Raw genomic sequence first — 19,841 nt, forward strand, 5'->3', positions numbered from 1 at the left:
TTTCATTCTTCTTTTCATTCTTCTTCTTCTTCTTTTCATTCTTCATCTTCTTCTTTTCATTCTTCTTTTCATTCTTCTTCTTCTTCTTTTCATTCTTCTTCTTCTTCTTTTCATTCTTCTTCTTCTTCTTTTCATTCTTCTTCTTCTTTTCATTCTTCTTTTCATTCTTCTTCTTTTCATTCTTCTTCTTCTTCTTTTCATTCTTCTTTTCATTCTTCTTCTTCTTCTTCTTCTTTTCATTCTTCTTCTTCTTCTTTTCATTCTTCTTTTCATTCTTCTTCTTCTTCTTTTCATTCTTCTTCTTCTTTTCATCTTTTCATTCTTCTTCTTCTTCTTTTCATTCTTCTTCTTCTTTTCATTCTTTTTCTTCTTTTCATTCTTCTTTTCATTCTTCTTCTTCTTCTTCTTTTCATTCTTCTTCTTCTTCTTTTCATTCTTCTTCTTCTTCTTTTCATTCTTCTTTTCATTCTTCTTCTTCTTTTCATTCTTCTTCTTCTTCTTTTCATTCTTCTTTTCATTCTTCTTCTTCTTCTTTTCATTCTTCTTTTCATTCTTCTCATTCTTCTTCTTCTTCTTTTCATTCTTCTTTTCATTCTTCTTCTTCTTCTTTTCATTCTTCTTCTCCTTCTTTTCATTCTTCTTCTTCTTTTCATTCTTCTTCTTTTTCTTCTTCTTCTTTTCATTCTTCTTTTCATTCTTCTTCTTCTTTTCATTCTTCTTCTTCTTCTTTTCATTCTTCTTTTCATTCTTCTTCTTCTTTTCATTCTTCTTTTCATTCTTCTTCTTCTTCTTCTTTTCATTCTTCTTTTCATTCTTCTTCTTCTTTTCATTCTTCTTCTTCTTTTCATTCTTCTTCTTCTTCTTCTTTTCATTCTTCTTTTCATTCTTCTTCTTCTTCTTCTTTTCATTCTTCTTCTTCTTCTTTTCATTCTTCTTTTCATTCTTCTCATTCTTCTTTTCATTCTTCTTTTCATTCTTCTTTTCATTCTTCTTCTTCTTCTTTTCATTCTTCTTCTTCTTCTTTTCATTCTTCTTCTTCTTTTCATTCTTCTTCTTCTTCTTTTCATTCTTCTTCTTCTTCTTTTCATTCTTCTTCTTCTTTTCATTCTTCTTTTCATTCTTCTTCTTCTTCTTTTCATTCTTCTTTTCATTCTTCTTCTTCTTCTTCTTCTTCTTCTTCTTCTTCGTCGTGCCCCGTGACTGCCCAAATGAGTGAAGTGTGCGGTGATTCTAAGATCGACGGCACTCATCTGCATGTCATACTGACTGACAGTATTATTTCTCTTCCCCAGCAGACTCCAAGGGCATTTAAATTAAAGGTACAGTGTTCTGCACTAATATAAAGGCTCTCTGAAGCCTAGAAACCCTTTAAATAAGTTAAATTTGCGGCGAATAAATTCGCATCGAATCGAATTTCTCCCGCAAATTCGGCGAATCAGCCGAATCGAATTTTTGAATAATTCGCTCATCTCTAATTATAAACATGCAGATTGAGCTGGGAAATTTCCTGGTAGAAACAATAAAGGAAGTTGCTGGAATATCCTGTGTACACATTTTTGGACATTTCTATGGTTCTCAAGTAGTGTCAGACTCCGCACTATGGAAAAACCCCTAACCAACAAACATCAGTTCAAATTGCAAATGCCAACTCCCTGGCAGGTATAAAAGGAACCTGTCAGGATAGCAATGAGGGAATTGCCTTTACCTAGGCAATCAGAAGTTCAGAAGTCACGTGAATCCTGTTGAGTGAGTGGTCAGGTAGTTGACAAGACACAACTGTCATACTTCAGGTGACCACTGATCCTTGATCATTTTAGAAGTTAAAAACTAAGGTCCTCATTTTTTAAGATGCAACAGTACAAATAATGCATTAAACAACATCTAAAAGATGCCATATTTACATGAGATCATATTGATTAAGAGGCCACTTTATAATAGATTTATGTGAATGTGTATTTGCTTATACAGGCCAACAAAAGCAGAATACATTTATTGTTTGTCCAGCTCCTCTGCTGCTCCAGCATTGAGCATTGTTACATGGAGGTAATGGGATGGTCTCTAGCTCTGTGTAAACTCCAACCAAATAAAATGATCTTAATCTGGGCTTTAAAAAGTTTGTATTATCAATGGAATAGCAGTTCACCTTTTGAAAAAAAAAAAACAAATAACAGCACATTTTCATGCAGGTAAAATAATGTGCATTTATTATTTTTTTCTGCATGCAGGCAGTTACTTGAGAGCAGGAGGATTAATTAACTATGAAAGCACTCACCAACACCTTCACAGTTCAGTGAGAACTGCAAGCTGGTAGCTGCAATGGCTGATGGAGATTGTAGTCTATTCATTTACAGGAAATTGTGAATGAATCATGTGGCCACATGAGTGGAGACCCATATGGTTGTGATATTTTCAAATTGTGACACTTGGTGTGGGACAAAGGTCCTCTGCTTGCTGTAACAAGCAGGGAGGGATCAGGGGAAGAAGGTGCAGATGCTGGACCATATTACATGTTCCACAACAAAAGCGTGTGAAAAATGTAATACTATGTTCCAAAGGTGAGCTTATCTTTTAAATAGTTGTAAAACTGAGTCCTGAAAATGACACTTTCTTGAACCATGTGTTAGATAATATTTTTAAAAGCAGTTTAGCCCTTGTAAAATTGCTGGTCTATGGACGTGTCATAGAAGCAGGGCTTGGGGGACGCAGACTTGATATCACATAACCTTTTCTTCTTTCTATTTTTCTCTCTCTGTGTCTCTCTGTCTCTCTCTCTCTGGCTCTTTCTCCCTGTATCTTTCTCTCTCTCTTTCTGTTTCTTTCTCTTTCACACTCTCTTTCACGTTTCTCTCTGTCTCTCTGTCTCTGTCACTTTCTCTCTCTCTCCCTCTCTCCTCACATTTACAATACAAACACTTCAAATCACTGCTTAGCAGTCCTTAAATGTTAACAAAGGGTCCATCCCTACAATCCTCCTGGTGCGGATATAAATAATAAACACTAACGTTCATCAGACTGTACATAACTAGTAAGCAAGTTTCTGAAAATCAGTTGTATTTGGGCCAAACTTTTAAAAAGTATCTGCACCTCTAAAATTCAGAATTTATGAACCTAAAGTTCCTTTAACATTATAAAAATTCCTAACTAGAGACACTCCTATAAAGGACTTTAAGAGTACAATCTGGTGGCACTGGCAATCAAGGTAAAGATACTCCGGGAATAGCAGAAGCAGATATGGGGAAGTCCATTTTTCCTAGAATCTTTTTAGAAATCTTAACCACAAATTAAAAAGAAAAAATTATCTAAAATTCCGATTTGGATTTCACCAAAAAATGTGGGACCTACTATGATGTCCAGGGAGTTTATATTTTAAATACTACCCTACCCTTTACCCCGTACATATTTTACTCATTTGTCAGTCAAACTGTGGAAAAGATCATTCTCAGTAATAGGGCAATTCAAAACAAAATTGGACCCTGCCTTGTGGCTTACATGATATATACACCAAAGGTTTTTTTTATTTTTAGAATAATTTTAATGTTAGCAGTTTATTTTCTTTGCAGTTGGTTCATATTTATTTTAATGTAAAACTTTTCCTTACCTGTCTTAAAGTATTGATAATAAGATGTATTGTAATGTGCTCTCTTGCATGGCTGCATAATTCTGCACAGCTCTCAGGCTGCTGAAGATTGGAGCTATTTGCATTTGGAAATATTTCTATGATCAGCAGACTGTGGATGATTTGTTGTGGACTTAACCTGAGACAGGTGCAAATCAGCAATCACCATTAAAAGGCTCCATCTGCAGCAAATACGCAATGTGCTACACAGCTAACTACATGATGCATGTTAATACTTTAATTTGATTCTTAGCAAAATTTAGCAAAATAATTAAGTAAACCCCTTTTGTACATAGTTTGCTTATTTTTTGCACTTTGTGCATTTTTATAATTGAGCCAGATGTTAAATCTTCTCTTGTGGAACTAGATTCTTTAAATCTAGGATGTATTTTATCAGTCTGTCATCCCACTGGGCTTCAGGTTAATCACAGAATCAAACAGTGAGGCAGATGCTGCATGTAATATGGCACCTTGGCAGATCCTTGAGGACCGCCACAACTTACACTTCTATTCACCTGCCTGGTGAAACAAATGGAACTCCAGGGAGCAAATAGGAAGATTTGTTACAGAAAGAATCTGTCATTTTTGTGGTTTTATTTTATGAACTAAGCTAAAATACTGAAATATATTCTGCCTAATGTTCTGTACCTGTTTTGCAGTCATGTTATCCAGTCCTTTATAACTTAAAATCTAGTCTTCCATTGGTATTATAATTTACATGATGTTTCACAAAGTTTTTAGCATTGTTAAATTTATAAATGTTTGAATACCAAAAATTCGTAAAATGAACACAGTTAGGTTTCTGTACAATAATCCTATAAAAAATAAAAATATTGCAAACTCTCCCTTACATTGTTCCATAACACATACAAAAGGAACTAGCTGCACTGTTTGTGGGATGAAACTTAAAACAGAATTTCAAATTGCATTGGCTCATGGATTGTTTGGAATTAATATTCATTAGATAAAGATTTTCTGAAAAATGCATTTAGGGGAAACAATTATTTAAATGTCTGTAGTCTGGGTAAAGGATAAGTTCACATTTCTGAACATGTTACATATTACACCCATATTCAGGATGTAACATGTTCAGAAACCTCCCCCTGCACCCCCAATCCCCCCTTTCCTGTCACAGCTGGTGGGGGATCCTCTCCTGCTGACAGATTTCAAAAACTGCATGGCTGTGCGGGGCTCTACCCACACAGCTGTCATTTAATCACAGTAATCTGTGAATAAATAAACTACAAGTACCTTCTTACACTTCCTACAACTTTCAAACAGAAAGCCCATGCAGAGGCACAGGGCAGAAAGCTGTAGCAAGGTGTAATGCTCTGCTCTTTTGTATTGCAGGTGTAATGCTCTTTTATTAAAGGTGAACTTAGCCTTTAATGACCACAACATAAAAAATGAGCACCCATGCAAAAACTGTACAGTGTGCATACGTTTTACCAATACAAAAAAGCAATACGAAGATATACATACTGAGAAAAAAATTGATAACATTCTGAACATTAAAATATGTCTTCTATAGGGCAAATGACACTGAATAATAGACTAGCCAGCAAAATGATAAAATGCTAAGTATAATATTTAATATGTGTACTTTAAAACATGTCTGAGTTATCTAGCAGCTTATTCACATTTTGTATCTTTTTATTTTCAATGATACTTTAACATAATTAATTTGATGACTGACTTGGTTCCCCATGACTAAGCTAAACAGGTGCAATTTTCTTACTTTTGAAATATTGACCACTTGCCGCCCAGCCACTGTAGAAATACGGCAGTGGGGCGGCACAGCTGGGCAAAAGGACGTTTCAAAACGTGCTTTTGCAAAACAGGTAGGGGGCACGCACGAGGCGCACTGCTGCCCTACCTGCACCGCCGATCCCGGCCACGGGCGTCAGTCGCCGGGTAACGGCCGGTCATTAGCGGCAATCACTGACAGAGGCAGGGCTGCAGTAGCTCTGCTTTCTATCAGTTCCCTGTCAGCTCCTGACATGCTGAGCTGGAGAGAAGAGTTTATCTCTCCCGATCAGTGTGTCCCCCCCCCCCCGTGCAGTACACACCCCCGCCCCCTAGTAAAACACTCCCCTCACACAGTTAACCCTTTCAGTGAATAAAAAATTTAACCCCTTCCTCCCCAGTGCCATTAGTACAGTGTCAGTTTTTTTTGCACTGATCACTGTATTGGTGTCACTGGGGATGTCAGTGACCCCAAGTCAGTTCCCCCCTGTGTCAGAATGTCCGCCGCCATAAGTCCCGCAGTCCTAATCGCCGCCATAAGTCGCTGATCGCCGCCGTTATTAGTATAAAAAAAATTAAAATTCCGAGTATCTTTCCCGCCATTTGTAAACGCTATAACTTTCACGTAAACCAATTAATTTACAGGTATTGGGGTTTTTTTTAGCAAAGGCATGTTTGCAAAATGCATTTTGGCCGAAATTTATGACGAAATTTGATTTTTAAATTTTGTTTACTGAACATGTTTTATAGCAAAAAGTCCAAAATATTGTTTTTTTTTCTTAAAATTGTCAGCCTTTTTTTTTTTATAGCGCAAAAAATAAAAAACGCACAGGCGAGCAAATACCACCGAAAGAAAGCTCATAAATTTCATTTATGTACCGTATTGCATGAACGCGCAATTGTCCGTTAAACTAGTGCAGCGCTGTATAGCAAAAAATCGCGTAAAGTGCAGTATCTATACCATAGTTTGTAGACGTTATAATGTTCACACAAAGAAATTAATATATACTTATTGGGATTTTTTTTACCAAAAACATGTAGCAGAATACATTTTGGCCTAAATTTATAACCAACTTTGAGTTTACTATATATTTTTTATAGCTGAAAGTAAAAAATATTGTTTTTCTTCAAAATTTTTGGTCTTTTTTTGTTTATAGCTTGAAAAATAAAAAGCGCACAGGTGATCAAATACCACCAAAAGAAAGCTCGTATGGACGTAAATTTTGTTTGGGTGCAGCATTGCATGACCGCGCAATTATCAGTTGAATTAGTGCAGCACCGAGTAGCAAAAAGAAGCCTGGTCATTAAGGGGGGTAAATCCTCAGGAGGGCAAGTGGTTAAATGAGAGCTGTTTCATGTTTAACCGTATAAGGACCAGTGTGTTTTACAAAGTTTATATACACTGGTTTATGAAAGAATAATAATAATAATTTTTTATCATATAACTGAACTAATTTTTAGCATAAATATAAAAAAGGAAGGCAGGGATAATGTTTACTTCATTATCATTCCCCAAGAATAGTGCTGCACTGCCTCCTAGTGACCCAAAAAACAAACTAATAATAAACACCCTCCTGAGTATCAAACTCAATGTGTAAATTAACAGATCTGTGAAACAAATGAAATCAATAGTTAATAAGAAAACTGGCTGAGCCACCAAATCCAAATGATATGCAATTTGTTTATCAAAAATAATACACGCTTCACATATCACTTGAATTTAGTGGCTTAGCCACTTTTTGTGTTGCTGAAGTTAAGCTATTCACGTTTGCTGCTGGAAGCTGTTTTTGTTTGCTTTAAAGCAAATAAAGACTTTTTTATAGAGATATAGCTTCGTAAGTGATCCTGAAGCACTATTACTGTGACTATATCCCTGAACTTTACAGTACTTAACCAGTTCCTGCCCTCCAACAGTACATAGGGCAGGCTGGATCATGTACATGTGGCCAATGATTTGCTGCTGAGATGTGCTGATCAGCTGCAACCAATCACAGCACAGAGCTCCATGTTTAAAATCACACAGGGCTCTGTAAGCAGATCAGCGATCTGGCTGTTTTTCTCTTCAGGGAGAAAAAAATGAGAGATCTGTAAGTAAAATCAGCACATATTACACACATTACACTTGCTAGGCACACAGGTAACACTTTGATTGCCTCTTGATGTTAACCCCTTCCCAGCCAGTGTCAGTAGTACAGTGACAGTGTGCAGTATTATATCTAATCACTGCATTAGTGTCACTATTGATGTCTGGGTCTTTTAGTGCCAGATTGCCCACCACACTATCACAGTCCCACTATAGAAAGACATAAAAGTGCAGCGCCAACCTAAATAAATTATGTGTAAATATGCATCAGGGAGGATTGCCTAGTGTTGACATCATGCAGCTGCACGATCCTGGGTCGGCAGTGGCTGCATATGCAAGCAGTGCTTCTTGTTTGTCCTTTATGGAGTGTTGATATATATATATATACAAATAACTTATAAATACTACACTATTGGAAATTTGTTTGGCTCCTGGGGAGCATTATTTATCACAGCCCTGGTTCTATCAAGAGGTGCATGTGGACATAGTAACTGGTAGCATCACATTTACTTTGGCTGTTTTTGGACATGACACATGGGCGTTTATGCTGTTGTAATGGCAGCCAACATTTCCAGTGAGTTTTAAATTCACAGGGAGGCGGTGTTGGGCCTCTGAATACTCTAAATGAAGAGCTATCACAATTACTAAGTTGGTGGACTGATTTCTTCAAGATTTTCACTGGGTTTTCACTTTTTTATGGACTAAATTTTTTTTTCATTCTGGGTTTTTTATGGATCACATTATTATTTACACAAAATGTATTTAGATGGCGCTGCATTTTTATGTCTTTCCATATTTTTGTAGGTTTGTTATACTACCTACTGGTGAGAGCTGCCACACACCAGTAAACACAGTGTGGATATATTCCCCCTTTTAAAATTTTGTTTATACAATCCTGCTGTAAGTCACTCATTACTGCCATTACCAGTATAGCGTCATATCTGCTTAAATTCCAGTATATATACCAACGTTTGTAGACGCTGTAACTTTCACACGAACCAATTAATAAGCCCTTGTATACCCTGGACTCTGCTGGGTAATGCTTCTATGATTCTCATTAACACTCTCTAAGCTTTCCATTGCAATAGACTTTAATGGTGTCTCACATATAGTTCTTCTGAAAAATTATAATACATTTATGGAGTAAGTGAATAACTTTAATTGGACAAACTAACAATTTGCAGCAGATAGAAAAAACCTATTAAGGAGATCTGCCTATAATTATTCATTTGTTTATAATTACTGACTAGTGGGCAATTCACATTTTTCCTATTTGAAAAAAGAGTGTTATAATTTTTATGTGCTCTGATAACCACAAAGCACAGAATCAGAACTTTGAAAATGACTCTACTTTCACATATAACTTCTCACAAAAGCAGTTTAATCAACGTACTTTAATTTAAATAATCATACATGCTGACAAAATGCCATTAAACCATTGTTAAAGTTTATATGTAAATCCTAGCAATGAACTTTTGCTTACTCTCTTCTGTTCTGGTAAGTATACCATTCAAAGTTTTTGTTATATCAGTTTGAAGTGCAAAAAATACCTGTTAATGTTGCCAGAAAATAAAAGAGGATAGTCAGAGCATGGTATATTTTTGCCACACCAAAAGCACTTTTTCTGTGTATGCATTGGGGTTGATTTACTGAAAGTGGAGAGTGCAAAATCTGGCGCAGCTGTGCATGGCAGCCAATCAGCTTCTAACTTCAGCTTGTTCAATTAAGCTTTGAAAAAAAAAAACCTGGAAGCTGATCGGTTCCTATACAGAGCTGCACCAGATTTTGCAGTCTTCAGTTTTAGTAAATCAACCTCATTGTATTTAAAGTGGAGCTAAACCTATCAGTCCCTTTGTATACACAATCTTCTTCTGGGAGTAGGTACATAGGAACTGAGTGACGTAAGCTGATCTGTGCTTGCAAAGCTCACTTTATTAGATGGAGAATGCTGTGAGCAGGCAGATGAGCATATTTTATTGCAGAACAAATATTGTATGTCTCTTCTACAATAATGAATGCTCACAGTTTGTGAAAGAGAAATTGTAGTTCCTCTTCAAGGGGCTTAAATTATACACCCGATTTCATGCCTGCCCATTGCATTTCTTGAGGCCCTAAAATGCCAGGACATGACAAGAACCCCAAAATGACTCCTGTTTGAAAAGTAAAAAAACCCCAAATAATTGGTAAGAGACATGATCTAATTTTTGCTACACTATTTTTGGAAAAAGGAAAAATCATAAATTAAATTTAATTTTTTTCATAAATTTGTTTTAATAAGATATTCTACACACACACACACACACACACACACACACACACACACACACACACACACACACACACACACACACACACACACACACACACACACACACACACACACACACACACACACACACACACACACACACACACACACAGCAATAGCATACTTTAATAGATTTGTGCACTGTAACACTGTTTGAAATTGGGAACAGGAAGAGGAGAGCTGGCTGCTTACTACTGTTAGTGTTTACATTTGTGGTCGCTGTGGTTGGTTAGAGTGATCACAAGGTACAGAGCCTTCTTATTGGCTCTCTACTAAATATGTCAGATCTCATTCATAAATTTGATCACAAGCATTGTTTACATTTGTGATTGCTGTGATTGGTCACAGTAAACATGTGGTACAGAGCAATTTTTTTGGCTATGTACCTTCTTTCTGTGATCTGCACTGACCACTAACAGTGATACCACAGCTGGTTTGCAGGCATAGCAAAAACACACACATTTAACATGCTGTCACCCGTATAACACATATGTGCAATGGCAAAATGGTGGGCGTTAATGCCCACATGCCGCAAATGTGTGTCAACTGTTTCTGTGCATCAAATGTCTCTGTGCTGAGAGTGTGCATACAGACACTATTAAAGGAATGCTGGGACTGAGCATGAAGGAATTAAAAATGGCCACTAAAAACAGTGGGTATACTGTCTGGTCATGACATTATAACAGCCAGTTCTAAAGACGTTAAAGTTGCTTTGGATGGAGTTTAAAAGATTTAGACCTTCTACTATGTTTCTACTGCTGTTGGGTAGATTTCCCTCATGATTTGGTTTGGTGACCATTGTCACTGAGACAGAAAGTGATGGGAAATCCAACATTTTAGAGTTGTCCTATAAATGTTCTTGTAACAGTTCTCTGAATTGAGATTGGATTTCCATTTATGGAATGTTGCATCTCCATGAGAGGAAGAGAGAGAGAGTCCCCCAAGTGAGACACAAACATTAACATATGCAATAGATGTTTTATCTCTGCCCTACTCTATTCAAAACTAAAAAAATGTTTTGACTTTAAATTCACATTATTCAAAATCTGATAGACTGCATTGTCCCAGTGGAGCTCTCTCGTGCCTAATGACATAAATAAGGTAGAACAAGCATGAAAAAAATGAAACAAGTGATGTGGAAAAATTACTACACACTGTAATACTGTATTTGCTAACAGAAAATATAAGGCACTTTTCCTTTAAAGCTCCAGTGAGAGAGATGGATGTGCTTAGCTAAGCTGCAGCACTAAATTATCAAGTAGATTTTCCCCTACCAGACTGTAAATTGTGTTAGAACTGTGTAAATCACAGCCACTATTTTAACATAATTACATATTTTTAGATAAATAAAGCAACTCAAATATATGTACTGTATTTAAACGGTATATTTAGCCTTTTCCCTCTAGTTTAGTTTCTCTAAGATACTGTAGCATATGTAATTTCTATCCAGATGCACAACTTGCTTATATATATATATATACACACACCATTTTTTAAATATTTAACATTTTTGGAAAAACAGCAATAGCGATTTCTCATTTCCTTGAATATATTTAAAGTTGTTTTGTATTCAACAAAATAGTTTCTTAGGTAGTTTTGTAATTTTTTTTTTTTAAATGCCTTTTTAAAGGGAACATAGTATAATTCTATATTTGTTTTCTATATGTACTGTATATATTATGGAAAGGACAAAAAATGCAATTTAAAGCAGTATTAAACCTATAAGCAAATATTTATTATATTGCAACCTTCTAATTCTTTGATGTGATGGCTGCATTTATTTCTTTTTTAGGCTTCCTTTCTTTTATCTTCAACTGGTGATCCATGTAATGGTAACGCACACTGAGCCCTCACAAAGCTGGGTGAAAGTGCAAGGACGCCATGCTGTTCAGATTGCAGCCATGACAGTTTGTCACACATGATGGTGAATAGCAGCATGGGTCCCATTCTTACATTCCCCCAAGAAGCCATCTGGTACAATAAACAACTGTTAACTGATGCCAGGACTTTCTTCTTCTTATTATTATTATTATTATTATACAGTATTTATATAGTGCCAACAGTTTGCTCAGCGCTGTACAATATAATGGGAGACAATACACAAGACAGCACAGTAACAATACAATACATGAGGGGTTCATGGGCCCTGCTCCTTGGAGCTTACAATCTAGGAGGGAGGGGATAGTGGTACAGGAGAAAGTGGCTGTGGGGGATGGAGTGGTAGGAAGAGTGGAGGAGATCGGCAGTTAAGTGAGGGCGGGGTAGGCTTCCCTGAAGGGATGGGTTTTCAGAGTGCGCTTAAAGGTGAGGAGGGTAGGTGACAGTCTGATGGATTGGGGTAGTGAGTTCCAGAGGATGGGGGAAGCCCTTGAGAAGTCCTGGAGACGGGCATGGGAGGAGGAGACCAGGGAACTAGAGAGTAGGAGGTCTTATGAGGAGCGGAGAGTGCGTTTTGGGTGGTGGATGGATATCAGGTCGGTGATGTAGTTTGGGGCAGTGTTATGAACAGCTTTGTACGTCAATGTTAGTAATTTGAATTTTATCAATCCATTTATCAGGCACACAGATTTCTCCACTAGCTCAATCCCCCATTCCAGTCTGTAAACCCTAATAAAACTGTCACCACCACAAGCTTGAGCAATTAAGAGAATTAACAGATACACTGTTGTAAATAGCTCAGCAGAAGAAAATAGCCAATACACATTTCTGATAGACATCTTATGACCCAAGATTCCAAAACTTCAGCACGTTTTATAATTTATGAAATTATGATAATCTAACCAGAATAAAGTCATAGACACCTTCATCAGTTATTGGGTCGCGTTTTAAACCCACTCTTTCCTATGCTAGGAGGTTCCAGAGTGGATTAGGCCTCCACACCCCTCCTGTGAAATAGATATCTGAGATCTGTTATATCGTGTCTGTTTCAAAGCTAAATTCATGCTGGAAAATAATCTGCATGGTAATAGAGTGTAAATGGTCAATATTCAGAAATTTGAATATCTGTAAAAAACTGTATTTGGGAATTAGTCATAAACGTGGTGGCCTTCCAGCTCCCATCCCTTAATCAGGATGATTGGTCAGATGATCTTTGTCAACACCCCTTTGATATCACAGAAAAGGTAATGACAGGACCTGTTAAGAAAGCTCATGTTCAAAGGATAAGTTCACCTTTTAGAAAAAAATAATAAATGCACATTTTATTGCAGGTAAAAAAAATGTGCATTTATTATTTTTGTCTGCAGGAGCCTGTAAACCATTGCACCAGCAATCAGTAGATCTCCTGCAGGTCTCCTGCAAATCTCTCAGTATATCTGCTTGCTTGTATGGGATTACGAGCAAGCAGATATACTGACGAGAAGAATGAATAAACTACCATGACGCTGTGAAGGTAGTTCATTGAGGACTAAGGCTAAAGCTGTTGGGACTTGTAATCTCTCATTCATAGAAGACTGTGAATGAGTGACACAGCTGTGTGGGCGGAGCCCTGCACAGCCACTTTTTAAAAAAATTGACAGCTAGTGAGGGGGGAGAAGATTCCCAACTAGCTGTCAAAACGGGGATCGGGGGGGGTGCCGGTTTGATCATAACATGTTACATGTTACACTCTGAATGTGGGTGTAACATATAACATGTTACAAAAGATGAACTTATCCCTTAACATCAACCCAGGAACATCTTACTGGACTTGAGAGAGCCAGTGCACCATTTTTGTTTGAACAATTGGACTTTACAAGTATTCTCTATTTTCACCTCCATTTTATTTCTCTGTTATATTAATGTTGTCTTTATTTCCTTGTAACATCTTTTCTGTAAATATTTTAAATGCACCATTTGACCTTTTCATTAATAAACCCTATTTTGAAAAGTGTTAAAACTATCTCTAAGGCTTTTAATGCAAACTAAAGAACCCCTGTCTCTTGAAGAGTGCTACTGTATATAACACATCTCTGAGTATACCTATCTAAGGTCACAGTGTATGTACAAACATTTATTTTTCAGAATTGTTATTGCTAAATTTATGAGTCCCCACGTTCAGTAAAAAAGGGGGTGATGGCAGTTTAGAGAGTTAATTGCTTAATTAACCTAACCCAGTGACAATCGTTCTCAGGCTGCTGGCACATAATTTGGTCTCGCTAGCTGGAAAATCTTTGTGCAGGGTGCAACTGAGAGTGGCATTGTTACACAAGTGACAAAACGGTGTGAGATTGGCTTGTCCTTTTTCATGAGTTGGTGAGAAGGGCAGGGGTCAGGCACCGCATTCATTTATGCAGCACTTTAAATGTGTGGGAGGAAACCAGAGTACCCGGAGGAAACCCATGCAAGCATAGGGAGAACATGCAAACTCCAAGCAGGCGGTGTCATGGTTGGTATTTGAACCAATGACCCTAGTACTGCCAGGCCAAAGTGCAAACCAATTAGCCACTGTGCGCTCCCCAGAATACATTATATAACTGCAAACCGGTTGATACAAACAAAATATTCAAAATATATGTTTTTGACAACATCAAGAAATAACAGTAAATGTCATCATGGGATTGTAAATTTCATCATGGGATTGTTTTTTTAACAATTTTACCGCCTCCTCCACTCCTGTATATCTCATCTTCTTGTTTCTGTAGTATCTGTATATAACACCTATATCTAGTGCACCATTACCAAGCTCCCTTTTTTAACCACTTCAATAACAGCATGTTTCTTCTTTTCCAACATTTAACATTTCTAATATACTAAAAAAAAGTTGTTATTAAATACCACCAATAGAAAGTTCTATCTGTCTCAAAAAACCCATTTTGGTAAATTTTTACATGACCGAATACTTGTCAGTCAAACTATCACTGAGAAACTGGCCTGGTAATTGGCCAACTGTAATGGATTTGCAATGTAGAAACTCCTGACAAGGTTTGAGGTGGCCAATACAAAATCTGTTAAAGTTGTACCCAGTCAGTAAAATCTCATATTTGCTCCTCATAATGCTCCTAATCTCATAATCTCATAATGCTCCTGTCACCACTGACCCCCCCTCTCTATCCTTCTCCTCCTTTGAGGCCCACTGCATCTGACTTTTCTCTCCAACCCCCCTGAGGATTGCTGTGATCTACTGGCCTCCTGGACCCGTATCCCGCTTCTTTGATGACCTTTCCACCTGGCTACCCTTCTTTCTCTCTTCCGAGCTACCTACCATCATCCTTGGAGACTTCAACATCCCTGTCAACATCAATAACCCGGCTACATCTCAGTTCCACCACTTAACCTCCTCTTTTGCACTCACTCAGTGCATTCAATCCACCACCCACTCCGACGGGAACATCCTGGACCTTCTCTTCTCCCATCTCTGCGCCCCCCACAACCTCACAAATACCCTCTTCCCTCTCTCTGACCACAACCTCATCACCTTCTCTGTCTCCTCATCCTCAAATGCCTACCCCCCCCCAAATGTCAAACTATTCCCAGCCGGAACCTCCGCAACCTGAACCCTGCCCCCTTCCACTCCGCAGCTGATCAACTTTACGACAGCATCCTTCCCCTGTCCTGCCCCGACCTGGCCACGACTGCCTATAACAACTCGCTGTCATCAGCTCTAGACTCGCTAGCGCCTTTAACTACACGAAGCATCAGACCCCGCCCACTCCAGCCCTGGCAGACTGATCATGCCAAAACTCTCAAATGACGCAGTCGAGTGCTGGAGCGACTATGGTGCAAAACCAGGTCCCAACTAGCATTCACCCGCTACAAATCTGCCTTCCACACTTACACCTCCTCCCACCACGCTGTCAAACAAACCTACTTTCTGACCCTCATCAATACCCTCTCCTCCAATCCTCACTGGCTCATCTCCACTTTCAACTCTCTATTCCCTCCACACCTCCACCCAGTACCTCACTCACCGCCCTTGAGATTGCCAATCACTTCAAAAATAAGATTGACACTATCCGCAGGGACATTGCTGCTGCTCAGACCTCCACCCCACCTACCTCCTCTTACACAGCAACCCCATCAACACCCCTCCCCCTTGGCCTCACCACTGTTCAGACCTCCACCCCAATAACATCCATCTAACCCCAATGAACATCCCTCACACAGTAGACCCCGCAATACTCAACTCCTTCGACCCCACCACCACTGAGGAGGTCACCAAGGTCTTCTCTGAAGCCCGCCTCACCACCTGCCCCCTCGACCCTGTCCCCTCACAACTCCTACGATCTCCCTCCTCCTCCATCCTACGCTCCCTCACCCACATCTTTAATCTCTCCCTCTCTTCTGGTGCATTCCCCTCCCCTCTGAAGCACGCACACATCACTCCCATACTTAAAAAGCCCTCCCTGGACCCCACCGACCCGAACAACCTTAGACCCATCTCCCTGCTGCCATTTACATCCAAACTCCTTAAAGCTTAGTCTATACTCGCCTAAGCTCCCACCTCAATGACAATAACCTCCTCGACCCCCTACAGTCCGGCTTCCGTCCCCTACACTCCACCGAAACTGCCTTACTCAAACTCACTGCTAACCGTCAAAGCTAATGGCCACTACTTAGTGCTCCTGCTCCTCGACCTCTCCCCGGCATTCGACACAGTCGACCACCCCCTCCTCCTCAAGAAACTACACTCCCTTGGCCTCAGAGACTCCGCTCTCTCCTGGCTCTCATCCTTCCTATCACAACGCTCCTTCAGCGTTACCTATAACACTACCACCTCCCCCTCTCTCCCCTCTCTGTTGGGGTCCCTCAAGGCTCTGTCTTTGGGCCCCTTCTCTTCTCCATCTATACCTCCTCCCTTGGCCAACTGATACACTCTCTCAGCTTCAACGACACGCAAATCTATCTCTCGACCCCTCGCCTCACCCCTTCAGTCTCCGCCCGAATCACCAGCCTACTGAATGACATATCAGATTGGATGTCGCCCCACTTCCTTAAACTGAACCTCTCCAAAACCGAGCTCCTAGTCTTACCCCCAGCCTGCGCACCCCCCCCCACTGACTTCTCCATCACGTCCAACAATGCCACCATCAAGCCCACCCCGCAAGCCAGAGTACTTGGTGTTATACTAGACTCCAATCTATCCTTCCAGCCCCAAGTCCAATCGCTAACAAACTCATGCAGACTCCACCTCTGGAACGCCCATTCCTAACCCCAGAAACTACTAAGCAGCTCATCCACTCCCTCATCATATCATGACTCTATTACTGCAACTCCCTCCTCACTGGCCTGCCTCACAACAGGCTATCCCCACTTCAATCGTGACATACAAAGCTGTCCATAATTCTGCCCCAAACTACATCACCAACCTAATATCCAAATACCACCCAAAACTCACTCTCCGCTCTTCACAAGACCTCCTTCTCTCTAGTTCCCTGATCTCCTCCTCCCATGCCTGCCTCTAGGACTTCTCCAGGGCATCACCCATCCTCTGGAACTCTCTACCCCAATCCATCAGACTATCACCCACTCTCCTCTCCTTTAGGCGCACCCTAAAAACCCACCTTTTCAGGGAAGCCTACCCCACCCTCTGCTAACTGCCGATCTCCTCCACTCTTCCTACCACTCCATCCCCCACAGCTTTTCCTCCTGTACCACTATCCCCTCCCTCCCAGATTGTAAGCTGCAAGGTGCAGGGCCCTCGAACCCCTCGTGTATCGCACTGTATTGTTATTGTACTATCTCATGTATTGTCCACCATTGTAATGTCAGCACTGAGCAAACTGTTGGCTCTATATAAATACTATATAATAATAAATAATAATATAAGCTGTAACATGCTCATCTCATCTTAAAAGTTCTTGACAATCTTTGTAAATGTGCTGCTTTAATTAAACTAATATCCAGTTATCTCGCAAAAAAAAAGGTTCTTGTTCAGTCAATTCCTGTTCCCAGTTGTGCCCCTGTACTGTCATCCTGTCTTATAAATCTCCTGCTGATTACATTTAAGAACTTGGTCCTGAGCAGTGATGTCACAGTTGATAATAGAGTGTGTGTGTAAAGGAAAGAAAGAAGGAACGAGGTCAGCAGCACTAGGACACATTAAGACATAAAAAAGGATTATAATTGTGTAAAAAGTATTTTATTTAATAAGAAACATGGCATTTGTCATGTAATTAGGATTTAGATCAACAATTAGTGTGAATCTGTTATCTTATGCACATAAGTGGACTTATTAAAGAACTGCCTTTGCTTGCAAGGTCTTTCATCCCTGCAGATCAAAGCTTGTTGATCAAATTTAACCATGATGTGCACACATGAGAGTGAAGTACATGTGAAAAATCAGATCAGACACTCTAATTTACAAAAGTCAAGTTTTCACCTACATGGTCGGAAGATAGCAATTCTCATTCCATCATTTCACAAAGGCAAGTGTTCAGGGATTTTATTATTTAATTTTAAAAAAATAATATTTTAAGACTCAGAAATGTGTCTTTGTGTTAACAAAAAAATATAATCATCCCCTTCCTGGCCGCAATCTGATCATTTTTCCTGGCAGTATTTCCTGTGTCAATGATACATTAATATACTTTCTCCACTTTAAAACCAGCAGCCATTTCACACATTTATTCCAGCAAGAGTCTCCACTGACAATCCAGAACCAATCAGACTGGTTACCTATCATGTAGTTACTATCTCAGCTGTGACATAGTGATCACATGCAAGCTGAAGGATCTATTGACTGTAATGGAAGTCTTCAGGCAGCAAAAGAACACTTCCATCTTCTAACTGCAGAGTTCATCTGCAGTGCTACCTATTTATTAGTTCAACTGCCAGATACAGGTACACTCATTAAAATAATATTATATTAAAAACATAGAAAAAAATGTAAACTTTTTTTAAATTTTTGTGCATTTTTCATCCTATAAAAACATATAAATATACATAAATATAACTACAACAATGTACCAAATGAAAGCCTTGTATTTCTTTAAAAATATTTGAAAAAAAAGTTTGGTATGCAAATTACAGTTAAGTTAACTGACTGTAAGCTTATGTTTCTAAACTTGGTCTAGGCATTTACACATTAATAAACCCTGGTCACAAAAAGGGTTTAGAATTTGCATTATGTTTTTAAAATATAACATAAATAACAATATAACAGGAGCTGTAGGAATCCACACCAGTGATTGGCCTGGTAACAGTAGGAAAGTAGACAGATTCAGCTTGTCTCCTCCATAAGTCACCCCTTCTGATGCATTTTACCCTCCAATGGGCCTAGTCAAATAGGTCAATAAATAATATAAATATTATATTTTTTGAATTACTGGTCTAAATATAATATATTTGTGATTGTACATATGTGTAAGCAGGCAATCTTTCTTTTTGACCCGTCTCTGGTCTTTGCTTCTTGCTAACCTGCTCAACGGCTTTCAGCTGTATTAAGTAGAAAATATGCTGGCACTTCTGAAATATGCTCAGCATCCATCAATAGCAGAGATTTTGAGCTGATACAGAAACATTAACATTCTGCATGTGTGAACATGTCAAATCAGTGGGAACTACAGGTGCAGTTTTGAAAAGTATGATTAAATTCAATGGAGCTAAATCAATAGAGTTAATCAAAAATTATTTTATATTAAAAACTGCATTAACTAAGTAATTACATAATCTCTTTATTATTTATTAATACAAGGCTTAATTGTTTATAAGTCTAGATATTAATACGATTTTACTATGAATAAACATTTAATTTAAAGCTGAAATCTAGGCAAACAGCTACAGTAAATACACCGATGATAACTCTGAAGTTTACACATCTCTACCATGCAGTTTCTACCAATTGTCTGGCAAGACAGAAGATCTGAACTTTCTCTGCTGCGTTTAAGTAACACGTTGAGGTCTTTTCCCTCCCCCAAAAATAAAAAGAGGCTACAGAGAGCCCAAAAGGAAGTTACCATGTGGATACTTTGGCTTAAAAAACAAGAGGCTTTATTATATCAAAATACCAGAAGACACCAAGGAGCAGTAAAAACAATTCCCTTCACCACACAAAATACTTAAAAAGACAACGTTGTCTGGTCATCATGACCGGGGCTGGTGCTTCCACAAGGCAAACTAGGTGGCTGTCGAGGGAGCACTGCCCCTTAGGGGCACCTGGGAGCAGGATA

The 19,841-nt window shown here is 38.8% G+C and overlaps 1 protein-coding gene across 1 annotated transcript in view; it reads left to right on the forward strand.

The window, feature by feature from the left end:
• Window positions 1-19,841, forward strand: part of GALNTL6 (polypeptide N-acetylgalactosaminyltransferase like 6) — a 1,522,699-nt gene that overhangs the window by 306,120 nt on the left and 1,196,738 nt on the right. The gene's annotated exons all lie outside the window — the stretch shown is intronic.

This window comes from Staurois parvus, unplaced genomic scaffold (genome assembly GCF_062004578.1).
Source record: "Staurois parvus isolate SC_StPar_1 unplaced genomic scaffold, SC_StPar_1.0 ptg000334l, whole genome shotgun sequence".
Taxonomy (NCBI): Eukaryota; Metazoa; Chordata; class Amphibia; order Anura; family Ranidae; genus Staurois; species Staurois parvus.